Source organism: Triturus cristatus, chromosome 5_1, assembly GCF_964204655.1.
Source record: "Triturus cristatus chromosome 5_1, aTriCri1.1, whole genome shotgun sequence".
In the NCBI taxonomy this organism is placed as follows: domain Eukaryota; kingdom Metazoa; phylum Chordata; class Amphibia; order Caudata; family Salamandridae; genus Triturus; species Triturus cristatus.
In genome coordinates, this window is record NC_140587.1 from 642,050,758 (window position 1) to 642,061,235 (window position 10,478).

Below are 10,478 nucleotides of genomic sequence, written 5' to 3' on the forward strand. Positions count from 1 at the left end.
TCTTTCTTTATAAACTTTAGTAAACAGTCTGATGTAATGCTGAAACACAGGTGTCAGAACCCTTTTCAGAGGGCAAGCCGGGGCTACTGGGCCCAAACTGTGGCAGGTGCTGCATTTTAATCTTGATGTCCCGGGGCCCAGCCTACTCTAGATCCTGAGCAATTGGGCTAAGTACATCTTCTGCACTTGACTCTTAGTGGTAGCTGTGGACGAGCAGTAAAAGACTCCCTCAGGGGGGAAGTGTTGGTACAGGTGAGTAAAAACGACTTATAACTCACATTGCACACAGTACGAACAATAACTCAAAGTCCAGTCAAATTCTTACATTAGTAAGAAAAAAAACTATTTTATGTCTAACTCTACACATCCAAAGGAATAACAACATTCATGAGATTACAGCAATAGTCATTGTCAGGAAAATCCCTGTCCCACCCTCTTCCCCATGAAATAGTCTGGGTTATTCTCCATTCCCTAGTAGCCACATCCAGGTAAGGCTTACAAGTAGGATTTACTCAAGAGTTCCCCTTTGACTTTTTAGGGTTTAGTCAAAAGAGTTTATAGTGCTGCAGCACTTTTAGCAGTGAGTCCCCCGCTGCCACAAAGGCCCAGTTCCAGTCTTCCCCACTCTGGCTGTATGGAAGCGTTCAGCAGTGCAGTGAGTGCCCTCTCCATGGGTGCTCTTGAGACCTGATCCTGTTCGGCAAAGTCATTACAGACTCCCTCCTTCGAGCAGCAATGCAGGTTCATTCCAATGATCAGAGCTGATTCTGCTCAGAAAAGACAAAATAAGTCACTTTTCCATGATTTGATCCTCCGGCTCCTGACTGGATCCCCAGTGAGGATGCAATGTCTTCGACTGCATCCTTTCAGTCCTCTGGGAATCTATAAAGTGCAGTTCACAGCATGCAGGCTTGACAAGCTGGATACAGCAGTAATCCTCCCATCCGGACAATGATCCGAACTCTTGGCCACAGTGGTACCGCGTTACTCACAGTCTGGGTGCAGACTCTTCCAGTGCAATCGCCCTCACTAAGCGGGTACCTCCATCCAACGATGAAAGACCACACTTAACGGTACAGGCCTATGCATGATTGGTGTTCACTTATGACACAATTATCAGCATTAGGGATCCAGACATCAGAACAGGTGGGCACTCAGGGCAGGGGTACAACTCAGGGAAGGGGTGCATGTCTTTAACCATGCAGAGTACGCGCTTTACTTACTCTCAAGCCCAGAAAGCCTGCCGTGAGGGAAACGGCCCTGTGGGGAGTATCGCCCTGCCAGCTGACCACCGGGACTCCTCCCGCACCGCCGTGAGGTGAACGGCCCAAAGACCACAAGACCCAGCAGTCTGTGCTCCGGGCGCCTGCCGCTGACGGCATCAGGCAGCGCCCGGGCTCCTCTTAAGTCCACCAGGCTTCACGCAGCGCGGGACGCGCTTTACTTACTCTCAAGCCCAGAAAGCCTGCCGTGAGGGAAACGGCCCTGTGGGGAGTATCGCCCTGCCAGCTGACCACCGGGACTCCTCCCGCACCGCCGTGAGGTGAACGGCCCAAAGACCACAAGACCCAGCAGTCTGTGCTCCGGGCGCCTGCCGCTGACGGCATCAGGCAGCGCCCGGGCTCCTCTTAAGTCCACCAGGCTTCACGCAGCGCGGGACGTGCGCGGGCAGCGCCCGGGCGAAGCCCGGGCCAAGGGCGGGCCCGTCCTTGCCCGTCAGGGACCGTTAGAGGCCAGGCAGGGCCACCCCACTGACGGCCCCGCAGTCGGATATAGCAACAAGCAAGGTACTGTGTTACAAGCCTGATACGCATTTCAAATCCTTGGCTCACCATATGTGTTTGAACCCATTGACATTTTGAACTATAAGATTAATAGCATCCCCCCTCATAGCCCTGTGTTATTTAACATCCAAGGGAAGTATTGTAATTATTTGCGCGATTGTGTGCTTCTTACACTCCGTCTGTAACCATGAAACGAAATGGTAAAAACCCTAGTCTATCTACCTCCCGGCCAACAACTAGACAACAGACTACAACAACGCAACCCCTTCCAAGTCTGACAGCTATTGACAAAATGCTGCAGCAAACAATTGGAGCTGTGGCTACAGCCATAGAAAATACAGAGCGGCGTTTATCAATTACTCCTGTAATTCCCCCCCTTTCCCAAGTAGTGGAGGATGTGTCAATTGCTCCAACCAACGCCCCTGATTTTAATTCTTCCTTTATCCGCTGACCTCCCTTGTGCACAGCCCACTACCAGTGATACGTACGTCTTCCAGGTTCCCAACTCCCCACCCCGCCTTCTACCTAACAAGGTTTCTGTGACTCGTACTGTAGTCAAGAAACCTAGGGCCGGGAAGAGTAAAACACTAAGGAAAAACAAGCCTCCAACTAATTCTTCCATACCGATTGACACTCCCTCTACCTTGTCCCCTACGCAGGCTCCTCTCTGGGCCACCCATATGATATTAGATCTCCAGGTCCATATTGAACAACTACTTGGCTCTCATTTTAAATCCCTGCTGTCTAGACTGGATAGACTGGTTTCTACCATTAACAATGCAGGCTTTGGTAAAACCAAGCCGACCACTGTTTCCACAAATCCTCCCTCTTGTTCTGCTCCTACCCATGATAATGCCCCCGCCGCATCTGAGACCTTGCCTGTTCCCTTCCTGCATGATTGCCCCCGTTACAACTATTTCTTTGACTAGGGACACAGACTCAGAAAGTTCCAGAGTACAGAGGGAGGTTACCAATGTGGGGGAAAAATGTTTAGATAATCAAGCAAAAGAGTACAGAAACACTTCTATTGAGGGCCTTAACACCGCATTACCTTGCATAGATTTGCCGCCTGAGTCTCTTCCATATGTCGTTGTGCTTGCTGGTGTTCCTCCCCTACTTCAAGGGAAGAACTAGGATTTTCTGGAATTGAAAAACAAATGTATGCACTGGTTCAATTCAAACAGCCCCCTCCCTTATAACATCTCTGGAGAAATTTTGGGTGTTCGGAGATTAGATTGGATTGGGCCTACTCCTAAATCCATCATAGGAAACTGTGTCATTGTCAACTTTAGGCACCCGCTTGCTGAAGATTATATCTGCAGTAGGACACCCCTTAGGCCTAATACCCAAATCATCCCATTGCATCTGTCATATTTCTATCCAGCACCACAGCACAGAGCAGGGCAGAATAGAGGTGCTAGTTGGGTGGGGGGCCAAAACAAATTGTATGCTAGACCAGCAGAAGAAACCCAGAATATGCCCCTACTGTCACTTTTCGCTCAAAAAAATAGATTCAGTATGTTGGAGGAGGTGGATTGACCAGTCGTGATCCTGAGCCCTGTACTCCAACCTGACAAAACTATGGGCACCCAAATAGCTGTAGATAAGGGTAGATGTGAGAGTGGTACCCTAGAATCTGCTTTAGCATCCCCTTCCTTGAGCATAGGACCGAAACAAGACAAACTATGCACAAAGATTTGGCTGTTCCCCCCGATGATTTTTTGTTTGGTGTTAACCTTGCGGACACCACATTAGCAATCATCCCTCAAATACCAGAAGTCTGCCCAAATCCTACGGCTGGCGACCTAGTAGATAGGAACAGAGCACCAGACGGGGGAATAAAAATATTGTCATGGAACGTGGCAGGGATAAAAAACAAGTTATCTAACTTGGAGTGGAGTAATTTTATAGGTACTCATGACATCTGCTTCATGCAAGAAACCTGGGCCATGGAGGAAAATCCGAGGATCGGCTACGCCACTTTTGACATTTTGGCAACCTCAAGTGGTAGAGGGAGACCTTCGGGTGGTCTTTCAATATGGGTGGGGACACATTTGGGCGCTCAGGCAACCGAGATTCCAACTAATTCCCTGGACGTTCAATGTGTTCTCTTAACCCTAAAAGACAATCCATCGTTGCTTTAATAAACGTCTACTCTAGACCAGTTAAGAATGGCCAAGAATCTGGTGCCATTGACGCATTAAAGCATTTTATACTGTCCCTAGACCCCCCACCACAACTAATAGTAGGAGGTGACTTCAACTGCCAATTTGAACCCCTGGAGTCTCCTGATACGGGTGAACCGGACGAAGAAGACCAGTTCTGGCACGTTTGTGAACCACAAATCTCTCCTGTCAGAGCCTGGACTCCTCTCGTCCTTCAAATTAAATCCTTATCCCTTGCACTGTCCTTAAGGGCCTGTAATGGGAGACTGAAACCCGATCGCCCAGGCCTTCCAACGTTCAACAGACCAGGCCAAAACTCTAATATTGATTATATATTAATGGAAATAAGACATTGGGACAACCTATTAGAGTTTGAAATTCACCCTAGGCAAGACAGTGACCATAATGCCCTTGTTTTAACCCTGAAACCGGGCAGTTTTGGTCTAACAAACCCTCCTCCCAACTCAAATAGCCCAACGCCCCCAGTACTCCTTTCTAACAATAGGAGGAGGATAAAATGGCCCTATTTTCTGAAATCCCCTGCTAAACTTGCGGAAATATATCAGATAGCTTTGCCATCTCTTTCCGCAATGGGGGATGTAAGTATAGATAACTTGAATGATCCCATCAAGATTCATATTCACCTAGTTGACAACTTGAGGGGCCTATTTAATCCTGTGGGAAACAAACAACATCAGCCCAGGTCTCATCCCTGGTATAAGGAACCCTGCAGAAAAGCAAAAAAGGACTTGCTTTTGGCAATAAAAGGCAATGACAGGGCTAACATAAAGAAACTTTACCTAGACTATAAGAAGGCTATCACCAGGGGGAAGAGGGATTGGGAGGAACAAAGATGGGAGGAGCTAAGACTAACCCTCTCATGTAGAGACCCTAAGGCGTTCTGGGCCATTGTGAACTTGGCCGAGAGTGGGGCAGCTTTGCCCCCCACTGCAAACATAGCTCCACAAGTGTGGGAAACCCATTTTGGGGAACTGTACGGGGACTCGGACAACCTCCTTCCTACTGATACATCTCTCGAGTGCAGCCCGATGAGAGGAACTGACCCTACTACACGTAATATTGAGACTCGTCACCCCCTCCCTATTCCAGCGCCCCTACATGTGCGCCAGTCGTGTCCTTCTTTGGTGGGTGCAGCCACTCCTATGCCAGAACTCCCTGTCGCTATCACTCTCAAAGAAGTAGAGACTGCAATATCAAGGCTCTTGTCTAACAAAGCCCCTGGTCTAGATAAAATGCCACCGGACTTATTCCGCTCCCAACCAAAAATTTGGGCCCCGTATTTGGTGGTATTATTCAACTCTATTCTCAAGGGGGCTGTCTTGCCAGACACTTGGTTGGGCGCGGAGATAGTCCCCATTTTTAAGAAAGGCTGTCCGTTAAAGCCGGCTAATTTTACAGACCAATCAGCCTTATTGACACCACCCAGAAATTAATGGGTAGAATTATCTTAGACAGAATCCAGGGATGGATGGATGAAAACAAAATTCTGACTACATTACAGGCAGGGTTTAGATCTGGGATCTCAACCATAGACCAGATCTTCCGGTTACAGGTCCTATATTGGAAAACGGTGAGAGTAGAGGGTGGCAGCCTCTACCTCATCTACGTTGACCTGCGCGCTGCCTTCGATCTTGTCCCAAGAGAAAAATTATGGAAAGTTCTGGCAGAAATGGGCCCCCCCCCCTACCTGCTGAATATTCTAATCAGATTTCATAACGGCAATTATGCCCAGGTTAGGTGTGGGAGACATGGCGACCTCTCTTCACGCTTTCCCGTTAGGAAGGGCGTGCGCCAAGGGTGTGTCTTGGCTCCAACGTTGTTCAGTCTTTACATCAATGGCCTTGTTACCCACTTGGCTGACGTAGCTAACAATGATGCCCCTAGGTTGGCTACTGGTAGAGTGCCCGCTCTGATGTTTGCTGATGACACTCTGCTGATATCTAAAACATCATCGGGCATCCAGCGCCTTTTGGATGGTTTCCTGGCATTTTGTATTGCCAGAGGCTTGGAGATTAACTTAGAGAAGACTAAGTTCATGATCTTCAATCCTCCCAAACAGACCCGCCCAAATCCTACCCTAAATGGCTCCCCCCTTGAGAGAGTCAGGACTTTTGTTTATCTTGGAATCACATTGACCGAGAACTTTGATTGGGGATCACAAATAGCAAAATCATGGCTGAGGCTGTCTCAAATAGTAGGGGGCCTCTGTAAGGTCCAGCGAGCCTCGGTCTACAAACCAGCAGCCCCGGCAGTTGAAATATACCGGCTGCAAGCCAGAACAGCTTCATTGTATGGGGCCGAATTATGGGGTCACAAAAACATCGCCAAATTAACCCTGGTTGAGCAGGGCTTCATGAGAAGTCTTGTGAGCTTGCCTGTAAGCACACCGCTCATCCCCCTACGTCTCGACCTGGGGATAGAACCTATCGAAGACTTGGCAATCCTTCGGCCCTTACTTTATTGGAAAAGGCTCTGGACGGTGCATGAACTGGCACCTTATAGAGAGGAATTCTTGGAGGTTTGGACACTAATTAAAAGCAAGAACATCCCATGGTTATCCCATATTAAGGATCTTAGCACAAAGATCGGTAGGACCGATCTTTGGGAATTTCCGGAGGTAGCCTGTAAAAGGACTTCCAAACCTGATTTAAGAAGCCATATAAGGCAGCTGAGATTAGCTACTCTACATGGTTCAAGCTCCTTGGGGAAACTCACTAATGAGTTTCTCCTAATAAAATCAGAAACAAGAGCAGAGGTCTTCCTCGATGTAATTTATCCATCTCTTGCTAGGAAGCTTTATTTGCAGTTAAGGCATGGTACTTTACCGCTCAGAGCATTCACTCACAAATGGGCAAGATCAGAAAATGCAGCCTGTCCGGCTTGCAATTATAACCTTGAAGATATATGCCATGTCCTGTTTTTCTGCCCCGCATACCACTCAATAAGGAAAAAGTGGCTTATTCCCCTATGCAAGAACCTAGGGTTTAGGCACTGCATGCTCGCATGCAGGGTCTTAATATATGACACTCACCCCCCAATTGTCTTTGCTATGTCTCGCTTTTTACATGGTTTTTGGCGTAGAAGGAAAAGATTTCTTTAAAATGTTTTGTCTTTTTATCAAATTAGTCTTCTTGATAACACCAGTTTAATTCATTTTTAATCATTGTATTAACTTGACTCTATTTATTGTTTTAATGAAATGTGCAACTTTTCTTGTAATTTATTCTGTGCTTTTATGGTCTCCGACCGAAATAAAGTTATCAAATGACTTTTCCGTCCCAACAATAGGCCTACTGGTCTTACAGTGACTGGCAATAGAATACTTGTGAGATATCATGAAGATTCTAGGTAACTATTTATAATTCAATTCAAGCTTCAATTTGGGCTCTCATCACATATTTTGTAATTGGAAACTTTGCCCCCAAAAAGAGATTTATTTAATGTATTTCCCTTTTTAAGGTCTGAGAATGAAACACAGGCTAGGCTATGGCAGAATAATCTAGCTTTATATTTGAACCTTTAACATCTGTAGGCAATGAGGCTGCTTTTAAAAAAAAGGTTTTTATTCATTTTCATAATTATGTTATATGACACACGATCCAGTGGGAAGGATCAGGAAGTGTTGTGGATACCCAAACACTGCTCCTTGAGAGCCACATGTGCTACTCACCAACAGCAGCTGCTGCTACTCCCTGTGGAGACTCTGGTCACACCAAAAGGCCTGTAAGGAATTTGTTCTGCTACATAACGCTTCGGGCACTGCAAAACTTTTGACTTTATCAGAGCTGGAGTAGGACTCCTGAGATCCAGTCTCCTACTGAGGCCTAGCCTGAGTGTCACCTATAGTGAATGGGAAATAACCACTACCCCTAGTGAGAGGGAAGTGGGGCTCAGAGACCTGCCTATTGCACAATATTCCCCTGACCTCAAGGGGCTGTGTATATTGTTTATGTATGCAATAGTTAACTTTCTGTTTGTATATAAATACTACTTTTGACATAAAAGGAGATATTTGACTGCACAGTCATTTATTGCTGCTATTGAATGTACATTTAGTTGTAAGCCTGTGTTCACCCCCCTTCGGAGTAAAAGACCTTAACCCCCACGGTTGGCGCAGTAGATCCTCCTTCCCCCTTGGCCTTCTTTAAGCAGTTCTGACACACAATAACTATATTTTGAATATGAGTCAATGAGGAGTGATATTTTAATAGCACTATAATCCAGAAATATTCGTAGACATCCTACATTGTCAATATTGCATGACTGCTAACAGATGTGGACATTGTCACTGAGTCCTTTAATGAGTTTTGAGCCAAAATCAACATCCCAAAATAATGTGGAAGGTTTGTTTGTGTTTATTGCCCCTGCAGGCAAGGCAACTTCCTTTTACAAGCCCCTAGATTGGCAAACAGGATTTTTATATGGCCTGATAAATGTACTCATTTCACTTTTTATGGCATATGAGCAGACACCCAAGAAAGGCTGTTCTGTCACAAAAAGAAACACACAAACAAACGGAACACTATTGAACTAAAGCCGCTGGAACATGAAACGCTTACAGTAATTTAATTTACTTAACCCACGTTGGTTTTACCCTTAGTTTAATTTTAATAAAATATGTTCCTACACTGTAATTTACTTTCATTAAGCTCCCAAATGTACTACTCAACTGCAAAAAGAGCTTCTTTTAAGAGGAATCCAAGTCACAGCCCTTTTAAGGAGCTGCAAGTGAGCTGCCTTCGAGAGATGCTTTTTTACGTCTGAAACTAACCAAGACATTTTTATTTTACTAAAATTATACTTATAGTATATTCAGTTATAGCGGGTTTCAGGCACCCCTCATCATCCATTGGTCTGTTATTTTGTCATTCGCATTATTGTTCCCCCCAATACAGCATAGAGCATGGGGTAGGTGTTGGCTAAATTCGCTGTGAGTGATGGCCTTTGGCCTATTCACAAGGAGCACAACCACATACAAGGACTAGTATGACAACATGCACTTTTAATGGAGAGCTGCATTGCTGTTCAAGTGACAACAAATAATAGACCTATTAAAGTCTCAGTGTTGCTGCAGTATAAATAGGGTTCCTGGTTTCATGGTATTTATTTTTTTAACATTTCCGTCTGCATTTATCTATTTTTGGGCTGTCATTGGTATTTTTCCATATTTATTTTATGTTTTGAAGATAAATGGAGCTGTGAAATGGTATATTTTCACGTTTATTTACCCATTTTGCATGCACTCAAAACATGGATGCCTGTCACGTTTTAGCAAATTAAGCAGCCACCCATAACAAAACACAACCCTCACAGGTACATATTAGCATTTTAATAAAAACATAAGTTAACATATGCCTGTATTTAAGGAAATCTCATCCTGCTTTTTAACTCTATGCTTTCTATCTGCTCAGCTGTTGGCTTGAATTCATGAAAGACAGCACAGAGAGTCACTTACAAGAAGCACCATTTTCAGTACTTTTCCGCTTTTAAAAATAAATACAGACAGGAAACACATTGTTTTTTGTCTGTATTTATCTGAAAAATCAGTAAAAACAGAAAACTAGAAGCGTTAAGCATAATTCAGGAAATTCAACACAGTAAAGACAAATGACGGCTGTACAGCTCAATTACCTCAACTATCTTGCCATTCAATAATATGCTGTATGAACCATGGAAGAAAACAGGAGTCACTGTGAATAGTGGAGTATTTCAGCCCATCCTCTGGTAGCTATGGCACAAGCTTTAGGCAACCCCCAAGAGAAGTGGGTGTTAAGTTCCAACATTTTTAAAGTAAAGAACACAACACAATAAAATTCCCAAACCCATTCAGATGAAAAGAGAAATATTTTATGGGCTAAAAACATCATTATAATCATTTAAGTGGATACCAAGATATTAATTTTTAAAGGTTTCGAGCAAAAAGTGGCAAGAAAAGTAAAGTGTTGATCTAAATTCACTATTCGCGGCGGGATGGGATCAAAGCATGAATTCAGGCAAGCTATGATGGAGTGGATGTCAAGTGCTGCAAGCAAGTAATTCTGGTCAAAATTTTACCCTGGGCCTTAGACTTTGAAATGGAATTTAATCTCTTGCAGTGGGGCAAAGTCAAAGGGTGTGGCCAGTGAGGATCCATTAAAGTCAGAAGCATTGATGAGATCCCACTGAAGTAATTGGTTTTGATGCCGAAAGCTCAGAATGGGTAAAACATACATTTCACAGAGGTCACTTTGTGGGTTTTCTAGTTTTGCTGTCTTTCCCTGGTCCAAGGTTTTACCTTCAGACTTGGCAACATTTTTTAAAGTTAAAATCCTCCAACTGGGCAAGGCTAGAAGCTGTAACTGGGCAGGGCTTCACGAGGCCAGATCCTTTCTATGTGAGGTCTCTCTGATCATGTCTTCTCTGCTGCAAAAAGCTCTGAGTGGTATGAACCTGCTTTTCTTGCCTGCTTTGAGTGCGTCGTTCCTTGGGCAAGTCTCAGCAACATCTCACAGTGCTCTTGAGGTGAAAA